Below are 20,394 nucleotides of genomic sequence, written 5' to 3'. Positions count from 1 at the left end.
CCATTAACAGGCCCCCTCTATTTGCTGGGGAAAACTATCCCTTCTAGAAAATTCGAATGAAAATCTTTCTTGAATCAGTAGACAAAGGGGTATGGGATGCAGTGGTGAATGGACCTTTTAAACCAATTAAAATAGTGGATGGAGAAACTTTTCCTAAAGAATTCTCACAATGGACCCCTGATGAGAATAAGAGGGCACATTATGATGTTAGAGCCAAAAATATTATATCTTCTGCACTAACTTTGGATGAATTTTACAGGGTATCCGTGTGTGAATCAGCCAAAGAAATGTGGGATGTCTTGGAAGTAACCCATGAGGGCACAAATGAAGTCAAAAGGGCAAGGAAGAATACTTTCATTCAAGAGTATGAGATGTTCAAAATGAAGACTGGAGAAAGCATCTGTGATGTGCAGAAAAGATTTACACACATAGTAAATCATCTTCTAGCTCTTGGCAAGACTTTTGACAAAGAGGAACTAAATATCAAAATCTTGAAGAGTTTAAATAGGACATGGCAGCCCAAAGTGACAGCAATTTCTGAATCTAGAGACCTCACTAGCATGAACATAGCCACTCTCTTTGGAAAATTAAGGGAACATGAATTAGAGCTTGGAAGACTCAAGGAAGAAGAGGATGGAGAAAAGAGGCACACTATAGCCTTGAAGAGTGCAGTGAAATCTGCAGTAAAACAGAAAAGGACAGATTCTGCAGATGACTCCAATGATGGAAACTCTAACAGTGAAGCTTTGAGCTTAATGGTGAAAAAGTTTTCAAAATTTTTGAAGTACAAGAACAAGACCAACAACAGTTATGCAGGGAACAAGAGGCAGACCAGATCTAGAACTCAAACCTGCTATGAATGTGGTAAGACAGGACACATCAAAGCTGATTGTCCAGTGCTGGAAATGAAGCAGAAACTGGATGAGAAAAATGAGGCAGAAAAGCACATGAAGAAGAAGAGAGCCTACATTGCATGGGAGGAAAATGACTCCAGCACATCCAGTGATTCAGATGATAGCACTGAAGAGGAGAATAATCTGTGTCTGATGGCTAAAGCTGAAACATCAATTAAAGCAGAATCATCCAAAAACAGTGTAAGTAATTTCACTTCTGACCATGAGGAAAATGACTATGATGAACTGCTTCATGCCTTTAATGAACTGCATAAGGAAGCCACAAAACTACAAAAGTCAAATAGCAGACGTAAAGGAGAGATTAAATGGCTGGAGGGTAGAATAAAGCAGTTAGAAGAGGAAAATGAGAATCTAACAACTTGCTTGGTAAAATTAGAACAATCGGAAAACCACTCCAGGTCTAGATGTAAGAACTGTCCAGGACAGCTAGAGAAGATAGAGTACTTAATGAAAACACTATCAAAATTCACTTTAGGAAGATCCAACCTAGATGCTGTTCTAGGATCCCAAAGGAGTGTGCTGAATAAAGAGGGAATTGGTTATAATGGCAACCCTAATCGATTATCGTGCAGAAACTTTCTCAACATCAGCAAACCATCCTCCATTATCTGCACCTATTGTTCTGAACCTGGTCATCTCTCCACGTCCTGTTACTTTAAAAACAGTGGAGTTCCTAGAGGGAAATTCAAATGGGTACCTAAGAGAACTGCAACTCAGTCTAACACAATAGGACCCAAGTTTGTTTGGGTACCTGCTTCATCAAAATAATCTGTTTTGCAGGAAAATGCTGAAGTTAAGGAGGCTATGTGGTATCTGGACAGTGGCTGCTCTAGACACATGACAGGTGATAGCTCTAAATTCAGCAAAATCTCATACAAAGTAAGTGGACATGTCACGTATGGTGATAACAACAGAGGTAGGATTCTTGGTTCTGGAAAGGTAAAGTCATCTTCAGCTGTGGAAATTGAGGATGTTCTGTTGGTGGATGGGCTTAAGCACAATCTTCTTAGCATTAGCCAACTCTGTGATAAAAATCTGAACGTAATCTTTGAAGCCCATCACTGCTTAATCTGTCATGCATCCACAAATGAACTGGTTTTTGTTGGAAAAAGGATTCAGAACATATACATGGTGGACTTTGAAAATACTTCTTTTGATTCTATTGCATGCCTCTTTGCTAAAAATAATGAACCTTGGATTTGGCATAAAAGACTTGCACACATACATATGGATCACCTAAATAAACTGGTGTCAAAGAAGTTAGTCATTGGGTTGCCTGATATAAAGTTTAAGACAGACAAGCTGTGTGATGCATGCCAAAAAGGTAAACAAGTAAAAACATCCTTTAAGTCAAAACTGCATATCTCCACTTCTAATCCATTAGAACTGTTACACATGGACTTGTTTGGACCTTCTAGAACCAGAAGCCTAGGAGGAAATTACTATGCGCTTGTTCTTGTGGATGACTATTCTCGCTTTACTTGGACCTTCTTTATCTCATCTAAGAGTGACACCTTCTCAGTTTTTAGGAAATTTGCCAAAGTTGTTCAAAATGAGAAAGACTTGAAAATCAAAGCAATTCGAAGTGACCATGGGGGTGTGATGAGTTCAAATTTTTGCCCTCATTTAATATTTAAATTTGAGGATTTAATTGATTTTTCTGTTCTTAAAGATTGATTCAATTAGGATTTGTGATTATTGGATTTATTGAGTAAGTTTGGTAAAAGTGGCGTAAAAATTGATTTTAGTTGCATAAAATATTATTGGATATTCTAACGTTTGTTAATGCAGCTGAAATTTATTTTTGGTCAATTAATAGTGTGATTTTAAATATTCAAAGTTACAAAATAAGTCCAAAATCAAGAAATTCTGAAAAAGAATAAATCAGGAGCTAAATGCACCCCCAGTTTTCATTTGCACACTCCTCCCTCAAGTAGACCACAAAAACATGTTCTGCACCCCCAGTTTTCACTAAGTTGCACCCCTCCTACCACTTAAACTCCACTCAACCAGATCATGCCATGTGGCAATCCTCACCTTTTAAAATTAGCCAACCATAAGCCGCCATGTGTCATAATCCTCCACTCACCCAATTGACCACTCAGATTCTGCCACGTCATCATCTTCATCTCCCAAAACCCTAACCCTAATTTTCTCCTCTCCTTCCACCCTCCACGGCAGCCGCCGCCGCCTCGCCGGAATCTGCACCGTGACAGCGCCACCATCTTCCTTCACTTCGCCGGAGCAGAACGCAACAGCTCCGCGCGCCACCACCATCGCCATCTCCACCGCGCCTACACCTGCATCTGCGCGAGCCATGAACCTGCGCAGCTTCACGCCACCACTGAACTCCCGCAGCGCCACCATCATCGCGGCACCATCTTCTCACCTCTGCAACGCGCGAGACGAGCACACCACCACGACCACCACGCCGCTGCAACAGAACTGCCACACCTCCGCTCGCCGGACCACCGCGCAGTTCACCACCTGTTCTGCAGCCACCGCGAGCTCGCCGGAGCAGCCACACGTCGGAGCAGCCGCCGTCACGAGGGAGGGAGAAGAGTGTGAGAGTGAAACCCTAATTCTGGAGAGAGAATCTGCACTGCCACGTGTCAGCGTCTGATAGGACAGTCAAACTGGTCAACTGGTCAACTCTGGTCAACTAGTCAAAGTCAGCAGTCAATTCTGGTCAAATTCTGGTCAATTTGGTAAAAATGCTTAAATAAGAGGGGCAGAATTGGAAATTGGACAGAAATTAAGTTGCTAATTAATTAAATAAAAATAAAAGATTTTAGCAACTGACAGATAAAGCCCAAAGTCCAGTGGAAGCCTATATAAAGAGACTTAAGGGAGTAGAAGTGGGACACAATTCACGACTGACGATTTACAGCTGACAGCTTAGACACTTAGAACTCTCTGGTTTTGGCAGATACCATCTCCACCACATCTCTCATTCTTTCTTTCATTTTCTTTCTTTCATATCATCATGTATTCCATCAAAGCCATGGAGGGCTAAGCTTTTAGGGTTGATTCCACTGTAATTTCTTAAATGGATTCTGAGGTTAGATGAATTTATATGTTTTGTTATTTTGATTATTGTTGTGGTTTTTGTTTATCTATGTCCTTTGCTTCTTAATCGAATAGAAAATAATGATTTTAAATCTACATGCATGCTAATCATATGAGTTAAAAGGTTTTTAAATTAAATTGAGACTTTACTTTGATTTTGTTTAGAAACTTTCATTTGATTAAATAAGTTTTTGCCAATAATTGAGACTTTAATTTGATTAGAGGTAATTACTTTAACTAAAATTAGTCAAGACTTTACTTTGATTAATTAAGTTTTCTATTTGGTAAAGAAACAAAGGAATAGACATGATTAGGCATAGTAAAATTAATTGAGACTGTACTTTGATTAAATTTACTATGGACAATCTAAACAATTCTCACTTTTAATTGAGACTGTACTTTGATTAAAAGTGAGGATGCCAACAAATGAATTGAGTCTTTACATTGATTTATTTGTAAATCAACAACAATAATTAATTTAACAATAATCTCTAGATAACCAATGAAGAATCTTATTTAGAAAAAGCAGTGGAATTGACCTATTTACTATTACTGTGTTTACAATCTTCCGTGTCATTTTCTTTGCATATCAAAACCCCCTATTTTTGTAGTTGCTAGTTTAAATTGCATTTTTGAATCAAATATTTGAGATCAATTCCGTATTCGTTGTGAGACGACTCAGGGTTATCTTAACCCTAACTATTTTCTTCACTACAAACTGGCAATACTGAAGTTGCTAAGTAGTGGTAATTTGATCGCCTAACGACAGCGATATCAAATTTGGCGCCGTCGCCGGGGAATACGGTTAGTATTTCTTTTATTTTGATTCTGTTTTTATTTATTTCATTTTAATTTATTTTATTTTATTTTTTATTTTTTATTTATTTTACGCATATACGTTTGATATAGTTTGTTATTTTGTAGTATCTAGTTTTCTGTTAATATATTCCAAGCAAATTTCTATTTTTGTTTTGATTAAGAATTTCTTTTAAGAAATTTTTTGAGACTAGTTTGGAAAACTCTGTCTAGGAAAGACTTGGTATTTAAGTTGTCCATTGTGACGCACCTCTCTTTCCTGGGAGTAGACCCAACGACATCTTAACTCATTTCTTTCTTGAAATCTTTCTCCAAAACAAGAATAGGAAGAAAAAAAAACACACAGGGAAACACTTTCAGGTGGACCTGCATAGTGCATGACTCGGGCCAATCCGGGTCAATTTTATCAACTTGATTCAAAACTTGAAAGGAACTTGCGTAAATCACGTAGGAGACTTGATCTCAGGTGTTCTACTGAAGGAGCACCATCATCATCTGAACCTACCACTGAAAGTGTACCACTAGAATCACCTCCGGTGATTAACATATCTTCTGATCCATCACCTGAACCAGAAATTCAAGAAGATAGAATGGAAGAAAGAACAATAAGAGAGTTGGCTTCACCGGATGCAGCAATTACACAAAACATGTGCATCCAATATCCAGATGGAGAATGTGAGCTTAAGTCTGGGTTAATCCATCTTTTACCCAAATTCCATGGATTAGCAGGAGAAGACCCGTACCATCATTTGAAGGAATTTCATGTTGTTTGTTCATCCATGAGACCTACAACAGTGACAGAGGAACATATCAAGCTTAAGGCTTTTCCATTCTCATTGCAAGATGCCGCTAAGAATTGGTTATACTGCCTTCCGCCAGGATCCATCAATACTTGGGAGACTCTGAAAAGATTATTTCTGGAAAAGTTTTTTCCAGCATCTAGAGTTGCTGCTATTCGCAAAGATATTTATGGGATAAGGCAACAAGAAAGAGAAAGTCTTCACGAGTATTGGGAAAGATTCAAAAAGTTATGTGCTTCATGTCCTCATCACCAAATAAACGAGCATCTCCTCATTCAATACTTTTATGAGGGATTGAGTATCATGGATAGACAAATGATAGATGCTGCAAGTGGAGGGTCATTGGTGGATAAAACGCTAACAAATGCAAGACAATTGATTGAAACTATGGCGTCGAACCATCAACAATTTTCCACAAGGAGTAATTCTATAACTCTATTGAAGGGAACCCGTGGAGTAGAAGCTTCATATGTTGCAGATCACAAGAAGTTAGAAGGGAAGTTGGATGACTTAGCAGCCATGGTAAGGACCTTGACAGACTTACAGAAAAAGCCTATCCCTTCTACTTTATGTGGAATTTGTGCTTCTACTAATCATCCTACAGAGGCTTGTTCTATGTTAAAAGAGACAGGGACGTTAGACAATGAACAACCTCAAGCATATGCTGCAAACATCTATGGCAATAATAGACCACCTCGGCAGCAATACAACCATGAATTGTCCTCCAACAAGTACAACTCAGATTGGAAGGAATATCCCAGCCAGAAATGGGGAAATCAACAGCCTCAACACCAACAAGTCTATGTTCCACCTCAACAGAGGCAACAACCACAACCAGCTGCAACCTCTGGTGATTCAAACATGGAAGCAATGATGAAAATGATGGCTGACATGATGAAGGGACAAATCAATGAGTTGAAACAGACGATGGAAGCAACCAATCAAAACTTGCAGAACCAGATTGGACAAATGGCAAATGAGTTAAATCAGATGAAGTCTCAACAAGGCTCGAGCAATTTGCCTGCACAAACTGTAATCAACCCGAGAAATGTAAGTGCTATTACTTTAAGATCGGGTAAGCAAATACAAGGTCTTGGGGATGCCCAAGAAGATGAAGATAAGGACAATGAAGTTGTACCTAATGATGAAAGAGGAAGATCAGATGAAGCAACACAAGCAACATATGAGATGCCTGCACCCAGTGATAACTCCAGGTTGGTATCCCCTAATACTTCCTCTGAAAATCCTTCTCCTTATTCTCCTCCTCCTCCCTATCCAAACCGTTTGAAACCAAAAACTAAAAAGATGGAGGAGTTAGACAAAGAAATCCTGAATACTTTCAAGAAAGTGGAGATAAACATTCCTTTGTTGGATGCTGTGAGACAAATTCCTAAATACGCCAAGTTTCTCAAAGAATTATGTACACATAAAAGACGTATTATGGACAAAGAGGTAGTGAACATGGGAAGGAATGTCTCTAGCTTAATTAAGAAGCCTGCAGTTAGAATGCCGCAAAAGTGTAAGGATCCAGGTATGTTTTCTGTTCCCTGCATTATAGGAAGTACTAAGTTTGATAATGCTATGTTAGATTTAGGAGCTTCCATTAATGTAATGCCTTTATCTGTTTTTACTTCACTTCATCTTGGACCTCTTAAGTCTACTGGTGTGGTCATTCAGTTGGCCAATCGTAGCACAGTTAACCCTGCAGGTGTGCTAGAAGATGTGCTTGTCCGTGTGGACAAGTTAATTTTTCCTGCAGATTTCTATATCTTGGACATGAAGGATGATGAAGGAATGAGTTCAACCACAATCATCTTGGGAAGACCATTCATGATGACAGCACGTACCAAGATAGACGTGCATGCAGGATCCTTGACTATGGAGATAGGAGATGAGAAGGTGCAGTTCAACGTGCTAGAAGCCATGAAGCACCCAATTGAAGACCATTCTTTGTTTTGTATTGATTTATTGAGTAATGTAGTGAACAATTATGCTTTTGGACTTTTGGACGTTTTATCTAGTTTTTCTTCTTCTTTGGATTTTTCTCTTTCGAATATTTCGGGTTCAATTTTAGACGAAGGAGAAAATTTTAAAACAGGTGATGTTGAGGACGCGGTGTCACTATTTGATACCTCTGTGGCGTCCAAGTGTGATGCTGAGGTGGCTGAAATTACCTTAGGCAGTAAAATGTTGCCATCTGTGGAACAGCCACCCACTTTGGAGTTGAAACCTTTACCATCTCATTTGAAATATGTTTATCTTGAAAGGGATGGGAAACTCCCTGTTATTATATCTGCCTTGCTTACTGATGAGCAGGAACAAAAGCTATTGCAGGTTATCAAAGATCACAAGCGAGCAATAGGCTGGACTTTGGCAGATATTCCTGGTATTAGTCCTTCTTTCTGCATGCACAGAATACTCTTGGAGGAGGATGCTAAGCCAGTGAGGCAACCTCAGAGGAGACTGAATCCTCAGCTGATGGAGGTTGTGAAGAAAGAAGTTACCAAGTTGCTACAAGCAGGTATTATATATCCTATTTCTGACAGCACTTGGGTGAGTCCTGTACATGTGGTCCCCAAGAAATCTGGGATCACCGTGGTCAAGAATGAGAAGAACGAGTTGATTCCTACTCGTATTCAGAATAGCTGGAGGGTCTGTATTGATTATAGAAGACTAAACCAGGCCACTAGGAAGGACCACTTTCCTTTACCATTCATGGACCAGATGTTAGATTGATTGGCAGGTAAGTCTCATTACTGTTTTCTTGATGGATTCTCTGGGTATTTTCAGATTTGTATTGCCCCAGAGGATCAACATAAGACTACTTTTACTTGTCCATTCGGTACATATGCTTATAGAAAAATGCCATTTGGCCTTTGCAATGCTCCTGGAACATTTCAGCGATGTATGATGAGTATTTTTACAGATTTGTTGGAGCATTGTATTGAGGTTTTTATGGATGATTTTAGTGTATATGGTTCATCTTTTGATCACTGCTTGTCTAATCTTGCTAGAGTCTTGGAGAGATGTGAAGAAACTAACCTTGTTCTAAATTTTGAAAAATGTCATTTTATGGTGGAACAAGGTATAGTTTTAGGTCACGTTGTTTCCAAGAATGGTATATCTGTAGATCCTGCTAAAATAGATATTATTTCACAATTGCCTTACCCCTCTTCTGTGAAAGAGGTTCGATCTTTTCTTGGACATGCAGGATTTTACAGGAGGTTTATCAAGGACTTCAGCAAGATAGCCAACCCTCTCTCCAACTTGTTGCAAAAGGATGTAGTATTTGACTTTGGAGAGAGGTGCAAAGATGCATTTGATACATTGAAAAAGGCGCTTACCACCACTCCTATCATCCAGCCACCTGATTGGACATTACCATTCGAGTTGATGTGTGATGCATCAAAGTTTGCAGTAGGAGTGGTGCTTGCACAAAAAGATGGGAAGCTATCACATGTGATATATTATGCTTCCAGAACATTGGATACAGCGCAGGCCAACTACACCACGACTGAGAAGGAATTATTGGCTGTTGTGTTTGCCTTGGACAAATTCAGACCGTATATACTAGGTTCCAAGGTAATTGTTTATACTGATCATGCAGCATTAAAATTCCTTCTGAAGAAAGCAGATTCAAACCTAGGTTGATCAGATGGATGCTATTGCTCCAAGAGTTTGACATTGAGATTCTAGACAGAAGTGGAGCACATAACTTGGTAGCCGATCATCTTAGCAGGATTGAAAATGGAGAAGATAACATTCCTATTAAGGATGACTTTCCTGATGAAGTCCTCCTAGCATTGACTGCTGTGAAAGGTATGTTTCCTGAACCTTGGTTTGCTGACATTGTTAACTATTTGGTTGTTTCTGCTATTCCTCCTTCCTTCTCCAAATATGAAAGAATCAAGCTAAAAAGTGAGGCAAAGTACTATATCTGGGAAGACCCAATCTTATGGCGCATTGGTAGTGACCAAGTCATAAGGAGGTGTGTTCCAGATATCGAGATACCTCATGTGCTTGAGTTCTGTCATTCGTCTCCTTTTGGTGGACATAATGCACACAAAGAACAGGTAGGAAGGTGTTGGATTGTGGATTATATTGGCCTACTATTTTTAAAGATGCACAGAGGGTATATGAAAATTGTGAGCAGTGCCAAAGGGCAGCCAGATCCATTACAAGAAGGGATGAAATGCCTCAACAACCCATGCTATATTGTGAGGTATTTGATATTTGGGGTATTGATTTTATGGGTCCTTTTCCTCCTTCTTTTGGGTTTTCTTATATTTTGCTTGCTGTAGACTATGTCTCCAAATGGGTGGAAGCCATAGCTACAAGGACTAATGATTCTCGAGTTGTTATGACTTTTGTCAGGTCTAACATTTTCTGCAGATTTGGGATACCACGAGCCATCATCAGTGACCAGGGGACTCATTTCTGTAATAGGCTACTTGAGAACATGTTGAAGAAGTATGGGGTGACACATCGCATTGCTACACCATATCACCCCCAAACCAATGGACAAGCAGAGATCTCTAACAGAGAGATTAAAAAGATACTAGAGAAAGTAGTGAAGCCTAGTCGAAAGGATTGGGCCACAAGATTGGATGATGCACTTTGGGCACACAGGACAGCCTACAAAACACCTATAGGTATGTCACCTTTCAGGGTGGTTTTTGGAAAGGCTTGTCATCTACTTGTGGAGATTGAACATCGGGCCTATTGGGCCGTGAAAGCATGCAACTTGGATTTGGAAGAAGCAGGAAATGAGCGAAAGCTTCAGTTGCAAGAACTAGAGGAGATTAGGCTAGCAGCCTATGAAAATTTAAAGTTCTACAAAGAGAAAACCAAGAAGTTCCATGACCAAAAGCTTGTGGCTAGAAAGGATTTCAAGGTAGGCCAAAAGGTGTTACTATACAAATCCAAGCTTGGTCACATGAGTGGTAAGTTGCGCTCTACTTGGGAAGGACCATACATTGTTACAGAAGTCTTCCCTTATGGAGTAGTGGAGATCAAGGAAGAATCTTCAGCAAGAACTTTTAAAGTTAATGGGCATCGTCTTCGGATATTCAATGAAAATCAAGATATGCTGAATAAGACGATGGATGGGATGAACTTGACTTCTCCCTCATACCTTCCACCTTGAGGAGGTAAGTACACTTCATACTTTTTCTTTGCATTTTATACATATTGAATACATTGAGGACAATGCATGGATAAAGTGTGGGGGTGTGGGGAGATTTCCCCCTTTTTCTGTTTTTGTTTCTATTTGTTTTGTTTTTTTTTTCTTCTTTTCTAATTTTGTTTTCTGCTTGTTTTTATTTAAAAAAAAAAAGTTTCTGTTTTCAATAAAACATATTGACATTGGATTTTTGGATTTGATTTACTAATTGGAACGGTCATAATTCTGGGAAAATAAAAGTCATGTGTTATGAGTGGATTGTTGTCTGTGATTTATTGATTGAGTTGATTTGAGAGTTTCTGGAATAAATCTTTTGTGAAAGAGTTTTTGACCTTGTGAGTTTTGAGCTTTATTGTAAGGATGAACTACCGTGTGTCATTCCTATTTTTCTTGTGTGATTTGCTCATGTCTTGTTGGTACTCAAATGTTTAGCTTGATTCTGTTGTTTTGCATCTTAGGTGAACATGCATGATTTGATATGACTGAGGCATTTCTTGTTTTTAGCTACTTGGCCAAATAAGCTAACCATGACATTGATCCATTGGTAGCCCCTTGAGCTTAAACCTCTTTTTCTTGTTTTGAGCATATTGTTAAACCTTAAAAAGAAAAAGACCATGTTTATCCTTATCTTAGGGAGAAAGAAGGAGCTAGTGGATTATGTTGAGATTGGTTGAGGAATAAAGTGTGGGGGTGAGTATTTCCCCCACAAAGTTGTAAAAATGGCAAAAAGGAAAATAATTGTTGATGACAGAGTGTTGAAATGAAAAATAATTGCTGTCTGAAAAAGAGCAACAAAGGATAAAAGAAAAAAAAACAAAGAAGAAGTAAAGATTGTTTTTGAAATTGTGCTCCATAACTTTTTCTTTCTTACTATTTCAAAAACACACAGATCCTAAAGTTTTTCCTACCTTTGCCTCGGCCTCATTATAACCTGTTAAAAGTCCTCATGATTTTTGAATGCATGTTTTCTGAAAGCTGTGAATATTAGAGTCTTGCTAAGCATTGAGAGTATTTACTTGCATGGGTATTTTGAGTGAAAACACAAGCCAAAACACTTGAGCGAATCTTGGTGAGAAAATATATATTTAACTTGAGTGTTTCTCTTTCATATTTGATTATCTTGTAAACTCAAAAGATTAACTCATGTGTGAAAAACAAAATTTTATCCATTTGTTTGTGCATGACAACATGTTTTCTAGAAGATTGATCTGTTTCCATTGGTATTCATTTCTTTAATCCACTGAAAATATGGAATAAAAGACCTCAGAAAAAGTTTTGAAATTGTTCAATTTTGCCCAGGAGTGCAAAAGGATAAGTGTGGGTGTGTGATAAGTTCAAATTTTTGCCCTCATTTAATATTTAAATTTGGGGATTTAATTGATTTTTCTGTTCTTAAAGATTGATTTAATTAGGATTTGTGATTATTGGATTTATTGAGTAAGTTTGGTAAAAGTGGCGTAAAAATTGATTTTAGTTGCATAAAATATTATTGGATATTCTAACGTTTGTTAATGCAGCTGAAATTTATTTTTGGTCAATTAATAGTGTGATTTTAAATATTCAAAGTTACAAAATAAGTCCAAAATCAAGAAATTCTGAAAAAGAATAAATCAGGAGCTAAATGCACCCCCAGTTTTCATTTGCACACTCCTCCCTCAAGTAGACCACAAAAACATGTTCTGCACCCCCAGTTTTCACTAAGTTGCACCCCTCCTACCACTTAAACTCCACTCAACCAGATCATGCCATGTGGCAATCCTCACCTTTTAAAATTAGCCAACCATAAGCCGCCATGTGTCATAATCCTCCACTCACCCAATTGACCACTCAGATTCTGCCACGTCATCATCTTCATCTCCCAAAACCCTAACCCTAATTTTCTCCTCTCCTTCCACCCTCCACGGCAGCCGCCGCCGCCTCGCCGGAATCTGCACCGTGACAGCGCCACCATCTTCCTTCACTTCGCCGGAGCAGAACGCAACAGCTCCGCGCGCCACCACCATCGCCATCTCCACCGCGCCTACACCTGCATCTGCGCGAGCCATGAACCTGCGCAGCTTCACGCCACCACTGAACTCCCGCAGCGCCACCATCATCGCGGCACCATCTTCTCACCTCTGCAACGCGCGAGACGAGCACACCACCACGACCACCACGCCGCTGCAACAGAACTGCCACACCTCCGCTCGCCGGACCACCGCGCAGTTCACCACCTGTTCTGCAGCCACCGCGAGCTCGCCGGAGCAGCCACACGTCGGAGCAGCCGCCGTCACGAGGGAGTGAGAAGAGTGTGAGAGTGAAACCCTAATTCTGGAGAGAGAATCTGCACAGCAACGTGTCAGCGTCTGATAGGACAGTCAAACTGGTCAACTGGTCAACTCTGGTCAACTAGTCAAAGTCAGCAGTCAATTCTGGTCAAATTCTGGTCAATTTGGTAAAAATGCTTAAATAAGAGGGGCAGAATTGGAAATTGGACAGAAATTAAGTTGTTAATTAATTAAATAAAAATAAAAGATTTTAGCAACTGACAGATAAAGCCTAAAGTCCAGTGGAAGCCTATATAAAGAGACTTAAGGGAGTAGAAGTGGGACACAATTCACGACTGACGATTTACAGCTGACAGCTTAGACACTTAGAACTCTCTGGTTTTGGCAGATACCATCTCCACCACATCTCTCATTCTTTCTTTCATTTTCTTTCTTTCATATCATCATGTATTCCATCAAAGCCATGGAGGGCTAAGCTTTTAGGGTTGATTCCACTGTAATTTCTTAAATGGATTCTGAGGTTAGATGAATTTATATGTTTTGTTATTTTGATTATTGTTGTGGTTTTTGTTTATCTATGTCCTTTGCTTCTTAATCGAATAGAAAATAATGATTTTAAATCTACATGCATGCTAATCATATGAGTTAAAAGGTTTTTAAATTAAATTGAGACTTTACTTTGATTTTGTTTAGAAACTTTCATTTGATTAAATAAGTTTTTGCCAATAATTGAGACTTTAATTTGATTAGAGGTAATTACTTTAACTAAAATTAGTCAAGACTTTACTTTGATTAATTAAGTTTTCTATTTGGTAAAGAAACAAAGGAATAGACATGATTAGGCATAGTAAAATTAATTGAGACTGTACTTTGATTAAATTTACTATGGACAATCTAAACAATTCTCACTTTTAATTGAGACTGTACTTTGATTAAAAGTGAGGATGCCAACAAATGAATTGAGTCTTTACATTGATTTATTTGTAAATCAACAACAATAATTAATTTAACAATAATCTCTAGATAACCAATGAAGAATCTTATTTAGAAAAAGCAGTGGAATTGACCTATTTACTATTACTGTGTTTACAATCTTCCGTGTCATTTTCTTTGCATATCAAAACCCCCTATTTTTGTAGTTGCTAGTTTAAATTGCATTTTTGAATCAAATATTTGAGATCAATTCCGTATTCGTTGTGAGACGACTCAGGGTTATCTTAACCCTAACTATTTTCTTCACTACAAACTGGCAATACTGAAGTTGCTAAGTAGTGGTAATTTGATCGCCTAACGACAGCGATATCAAATTTGGCGCCGTTGCCGGGGAATACGGTTAGTATTTCTTTTATTTTGATTCTGTTTTTATTTATTTTATTTTAATTTATTTTATTTTATTTTTATTTTTTATTTATTTTACGCATATACGTTTGATATAGTTTGTTATTTTGTAGTATCTAGTTTTCTGTTAATATATTCCAAGCAAATTTCTATTTTTGTTTTGATTAAGAATTTCTTTTAAGAAATTTTTTGAGACTAGTTTGGAAAACTCTGTCTAGGAAAGACTTGGTATTTAAGTTGTCCATTGTGACGCACCTCTCTTTCCTGGGAGTAGACCCAACGACATCTTAACTCATTTCTTTCTTGAAATCTTTCTCCAAAACAAGAATAGGAAGAAAAAAAAAACACACAGGGAAACACTTTCAGGTGGACCTGCATAGTGCATGACTCGGGCCAATCCGGGTCAATTTTATCAACTTGATTCAAAACTTGAAAGGAACTTGCGTAAATCACGTAGGAGACTTGATCTCAGGTGTTCTACTGAAGGAGCACCATCATCATCTGAACCTACCACTGAAAGTGTACCACTAGAATCACCTCCGGTGATTAACATATCTTCTGATCCATCACCTGAACCAGAAATTCAAGAAGATAGAATGGAAGAAAGAACAATAAGAGAGTTGGCTTCACCGGATGCAGCAATTACACAAAACATGTGTATCCAATATCCAGATGGAGAATGTGAGCTTAAGTCTGGGTTAATCCATCTTTTACCCAAATTCCATGGATTAGCAGGAGAAGACCCGTACCATCATTTGAAGGAATTTCATGTTGTTTGTTCATCCATGAGACCTACAACAGTGACAGAGGAACATATCAAGCTTAAGGCTTTTCCATTCTCATTGCAAGATGCCGCTAAGAATTGGTTATACTGCCTTCCGCCAGGATCCATCAATACTTGGGAGACTCTGAAAAGATTATTTCTGGAAAAGTTTTTTCCAGCATCTAGAGTTGCTGCTATTCGCAAAGATATTTATGGGATAAGGCAACAAGAAAGAGAAAGTCTTCACGAGTATTGGGAAAGATTCAAAAAGTTATGTGCTTCCTGTCCTCATCACCAAATAAACGAGCATCTCCTCATTCAATACTTTTATGAGGGATTGAGTATCATGGATAGACAAATGATAGATGCTGCAAGTGGAGGGTCATTGGTGGATAAAACGCTAACAAATGCAAGACAATTGATTGAAACTATGGCGTCGAACCATCAACAATTTTCCACAAGGAGTAATTCTATAACTCTATTGAAGGAACCCATGGAGTAGAAGCTTCATATGTTGCAGATCACAAGAAATTAGAAGGGAAGTTGGATGACTTAGCAGCCATGGTAAGGACCTTGACAGACTTACAGAAAAAGCCTATCCCTTCTACTTTATGTGGAATTTGTGCTTCTACTAATCATCCTACAGAGGCTTGTTCTATGTTAAAAGAGACAGGGACGTTAGACAATGAACAACCTCAAGCATATGCTGCAAACATCTATGGCAATAATAGACCACCTCGGCAGCAATACAACCATGAATTGTCCTCCAACAAGTACAACTCAGATTGGAAGGAATATCCCAGCCAGAAATGGGGAAATCAACAGCCTCAACACCAACAAGTCTATGTTCCACCTCAACAGAGGCAACAACCACAACCAGCTGCAACCTCTGGTGATTCAAACATGGAAGCAATGATGAAATGATGGCTGACATGATGAAGGGACAAATCAATGAGTTGAAACAGACGATAGAAGCAACCAATCAAAACTTGCAGAACCAGATTGGACAAATGGCAAATGAGTTAAATCAGATGAAGTCTCAACAAGGCTCGAGCAATTTGCCTGCACAAACTGTAATCAACCCGAGAAATGTAAGTGCTATTACTTTAAGATCGGGTAAGCAAATACAAGGTCTTGGGGATGCCCAAGAAGATGAAGATAAGGACAATGAAGTTGTACCTAATGATGAAAGAGGAAGATCAGATGAAGCAACACAAGCAACATATGAGATGCCTGCACCCAGTGATAACTCCAGGTTGGTATCCCCTAATACTTCCTCTGAAAATCCTTCTCCTTATTCTCCTCCTCCTCCCTATCCAAACCGTTTGAAACCAAAAACTAAAAAGATGGAGGAGTTAGACAAAGAAATCCTGAATACTTTCAAGAAAGTGGAGATAAACATTCCTTTGTTGGATGCTGTGAGACAAATTCCTAAATACGCCAAGTTTCTCAAAGAATTATGTACACATAAAAGGCGTATTATGGACAAAGAGGTAGTGAACATGGGAAGGAATGTCTCTAGCTTAATTAAGAAGCCTGCAGTTAGAATGCCGCAAAAGTGTAAGGATCCAGGTATGTTTTCTGTTCCCTGCATTATAGGAAGTACTAAGTTTGATAATGCTATGTTAGATTTAGGAGCTTCCATTAATGTAATGCCTTTATCTGTTTTTACTTCACTTCATCTTGGACCTCTTAAGTCTACTGGTGTGGTCATTCAGTTGGCCAATCGTAGCACAGTTAACCCTGCAGGTGTGCTAGAAGATGTGCTTGTCCGTGTGGACAAGTTAATTTTTCCTGCAGATTTCTATATCTTGGACATGAAGGATGATGAAGGAATGAGTTCAACCACAATCATCTTGGGAAGACCATTCATGATGACAGCACGTACCAAGATAGACGTGCATGCAGGATCCTTGACTATGGAGATAGGAGATGAGAAGGTGCAGTTCAACGTGCTAGAAGCCATGAAGCACCCAATTGAAGACCATTCTTTGTTTTGTATTGATTTATTGAGTAATGTAGTGAACAATTATGCTTTTGGACTTTTGGACGTTTTATCTAGTTTTTCTTCTTCTTTGGATTTTCTCTTTCGAATATTTCGGGTTCAATTTTAGACGAAGGAGAAAATTTTAAAACAGGTGATGTTGAGGACGCGGTGTCACTATTTGATACCTCTGTGGCGTCCAAGTGTGATGCTGAGGTGGCTGAAATTACCTTAGGCAGTAAAATGTTGCCATCTGTGGAACAGCCACCCACTTTGGAGTTGAAACCTTTACCATCTCATTTGAAATATGTTTATCTTGAAAGGGATGGGAAACTCCCTGTTATTATATCTGCCTTGCTTACTGATGAGCAGGAACAAAAGCTATTGCAGGTTATCAAAGATCACAAGCGAGCAATAGGCTGGACTTTGGACAGATATTCCTGGTATTAGTCCTTCTTTCTGCATGCACAGAATACTCTTGGAGGAGGATGCTAAGCCAGTGAGGCAACCTCAGAGGAGACTGAATCCTCAGCTGATGGAGGTTGTGAAGAAAGAAGTACCAAGTTGCTACAAGCAGGTATTATATATCCTATTTCTGACAGCACTTGGGTGAGTCCTGTACATGTGGTCCCAAGAAATCTGGGATCACCGTGGTCAAGAATGAGAAGAACGAGTTGATTCCTACTCGTATTCAGAATAGCTGGAGGGTCTGTATTGATTATAGAAGACTAAACCAGGCCACCAGGAAGGACCACTTTCCTTTACCATTCATGGACCAGATGTTAGATTGATTGGCAGGTAAGTCTCATTACTGTTTTCTTGATGGATTCTCTGGGTATTTTCAGATTTGTATTGCCCCAGAGGATCAACATAAGACTACTTTTACTTGTCCATTCGGTACATATGCTTATAGAAAATGCCATTTGGCCTTTGCAATGCTCCTGGAACATTTCAGCGATGTATGATGAGTATTTTTACAGATTTGTTGGAGCATTGTATTGAGGTTTTTATGGATGATTTAGTGTATATGGTTCATCTTTGATCACTGCTTGTCTAATCTTGCTAGAGTCTTGGAGAGATGTGAAGAAACTAACCTTGTTCTAAATTTTGAAAATGTCATTTTATGGTGGAACAAGGTATAGTTTTAGGTCACGTTGTTTCCAAGAATGGTATATCTGTAGATCCTGCTAAAATAGATATTATTTCACAATTGCCTTACCCCTCTTCTGTGAAAGAGGTTCGATCTTTTCTTGGACATGCAGGATTTTACAGGAGGTTATCAAGGACTTCAGCAAGATAGCCAACCCTCTCTCCAACTTGTTGCAAAAGGATGTAGTATTTGACTTTGGAGAGAGGTGCAAAGATGCATTTGATACATTGAAAAAGGCGCTTACCACCACTCCTATCATCCAGCCACCTGATTGGACATTTACCATTCGAGTTGATGTGTGATGCATCAAACTTTGCAGTAGGAGTGGTGCTTGCACAAAAAGATGGGAAGCTATCACATGTGATATATTATGCTTCCAGAACATTGGATACAGCGCAGGCAACTACACCACGACTGAGAAGGAATTATTGGTGTTGTGTTTGCCTTGGACAAATTCAGACCGTAATACTAGGTTCCAAGGTAATGTTTATACTGATCATGCATCATTAAATTCCTTCTGAAGAAAGCAGATTCAAAACCTAGGTTGATCAGATGGATGCTATTGCTCCAAGAGTTTGACATTGAGATTCTAGACAGAAGTGGAGCACATAACTTGGTAGCGATCATCTTAGCAGGATTGAAAAATGGAGAAGATACATTCCTATTAAGGATGACTTTCCTGATGAAGTCCTCCTAGCATTGACTGCTGTGAAAGGTATGTTTCCTGAACCTTGGTTGCTGACATTGTTAACTATTTGGTTGTTTTCTGCTATTCCTCCTTCCTTCTCCAAATATGAAAGAATCAAGCTAAAAAGTGAGGCAAAGTACTATATCTGGGAAGACCCAATCTTATGGCGCATTGGTAGTGACCAAGTCATAAGGAGGTGTGTTCCAGATATCGAGATACCTCATGTGCTTGAGTTCTGTCATTCTCTCCTTTTGGTGGACATATGCACACAAAGAACAGGTAGGAAGGTGTTGGATTGTGGATTATATTGGCCTACTATTTTAAAGATGCACAGAGGGTATATGAAAATTGTGAGCAGTGCCAAAGGGCAGCCAGATCCATTACAAGAAGGGATGAAATGCCTCAAAACCCATGCTATATTGTGAGGTATTTGATATTTGGGGTATTGATTTTATGGGTCTTTTCCTCCTTCTTTTGGGTTTTCTTATATTTTGCTTGCTGTAGACTATGTCTCCAAATGGGTGGAAGCCATAGCTACAAGGACTAATGATTCTCGAGTTGTTATGAGTTTTGTCAGGTCTAACATTTCTGCAGATTTGGGATACCACGAGCCATCATCAGTGACCAGGGGACTCATTTCTGTAATAGGCTACTTGAGAACATGTTGAAGAAGTATGGGGTGACACATCGCATTGCTACACCATATCACCCCCAAACCAATGGACAAGCAGAGATCTCTAACAGAGAGATTAAAAAGATACTAGAGAAAGTAGTGAAGCCTAGTCGAAAGGATTGGCCACAAGATTGGATGATGCACTTTGGGCCACAGGACAGCCTACAAAACACCTATAGGTATGTCACCTTTCAGGGTGGTTTTTGGAAAGGCTTGTCATCTACCTGTGGAGATTGAACATCGGGCCTATTGGCCGTGAAAGCATGCAACTTGGATTTGGAAGAAGCAGGAAATGAGCGAAAGCTTCAGTTGCAAGAACTAGAGGAGATTAGGCTTGCAGCCTATGAAAATTAAAGTTCTACAAAGAGAAAACCAAGAAGTTTCATGACAAAAGCTTGTGGCTAGAAAGGATTTCAAGGTAGGCCAAAGGTGTTACTATACAAATCCAAGCTTGGTCACATGAGTGGTAAGTTGCGCTCTACTTGGGAAGGACCATACATTGTTACAGAAGTCTTCCTTATGGAGTAGTGGAGATCAAGGAAGAATCTTCAGCAAGAACTTTTAAGTTAATGGGCATCGTCTTCGGATATTCAATGAAAATCAAGATATGCTGAATAAGACGATGGATGGGATGAACTTGACTTCTCCCTCATACCTTCCACCTTGAGGAGGTAAGTACACTTCATACTTTTTCTTTGCATTTTATACATATTGAATACATTGAGGACAATGCATGGATAAAGTGTGGGG

The 20,394-nt window shown here is 39.0% G+C and overlaps 1 pseudogene; it reads left to right on the top strand.

Annotated features, from left to right (window-relative positions):
- Nucleotides 1-15,039: 15,039 nt before the first annotated feature.
- On the top strand, nt 15,040-17,227 carry LOC114169182 (annotated as a pseudogene).
- The last annotated feature ends 3,167 nt before the right edge of the window (nt 17,228-20,394 follow it).

Source organism: Vigna unguiculata, chromosome 11 (assembly GCF_004118075.2).
Source record: "Vigna unguiculata cultivar IT97K-499-35 chromosome 11, ASM411807v1, whole genome shotgun sequence".
NCBI lineage: Eukaryota > Viridiplantae > Streptophyta > Magnoliopsida > Fabales > Fabaceae > Vigna > Vigna unguiculata.
This window is presented reverse-complemented; position numbering and strand designations above follow the sequence as displayed.